We start from the raw sequence: 604 nt of genomic DNA, 5'->3' as shown, positions 1-604 counted from the left end.
GGTTTTGACATTTTCTGTTAGTGAAGGAGTTTTTGGCTAGTTGGAGAACAGACTTGGCATGGTTCCGGGCAGAAATATAAAGTGCATGAGATTCTGGTGAAGGAAGGCTTAAGTACCTTTTGTGGGCCACCTCTCTATCATGTATAGCACGAGAACAAGCTGTGTTAAACCAAGGTTTAGAAGGTTTAGGACGAGAAAAAGAGTGAGGAATGTATGCCTCCATGCCAGACACTATCACCTCTGTTATGCGCTCAGCACACAAAGACGGGTCTCTGACACGGAAGCAGTAGTCATTCCAAGGAAAATCAGCAAAATACCGCCTCAGGTCCCCCCAACTAGCAGAGGCAAAACGCCAGAGGCACCTTCGCTTAGGGGGATCCTGAGGAGGGATTGGAGTGATAGGACAAGATAAAGATATGAGATTGTGATCGGAGGAGCCCAACGGAGAAGAAAGGGTGACAGCATAAGCAGAAGGATTAGAGGTCAGGAAAAGGTCAAGAATGTTGGGCGTATCTCCAAGACGGTCAGGAATACGAGTAGGGTGTTGCACCAATTGCTCTAGGTCATGGAGGATAGCAAAGTTGTAGGCTAGTTCACCAGGATG

The sequence above is a fragment of the Scylla paramamosain genome, chromosome 5 (genome assembly GCF_035594125.1).
Source record: "Scylla paramamosain isolate STU-SP2022 chromosome 5, ASM3559412v1, whole genome shotgun sequence".
Lineage (NCBI taxonomy): Eukaryota > Metazoa > Arthropoda > Malacostraca > Decapoda > Portunidae > Scylla > Scylla paramamosain.
The sequence above is the reverse complement of the archived record's forward strand: the minus strand, read 5'-3'. Positions refer to the sequence as shown.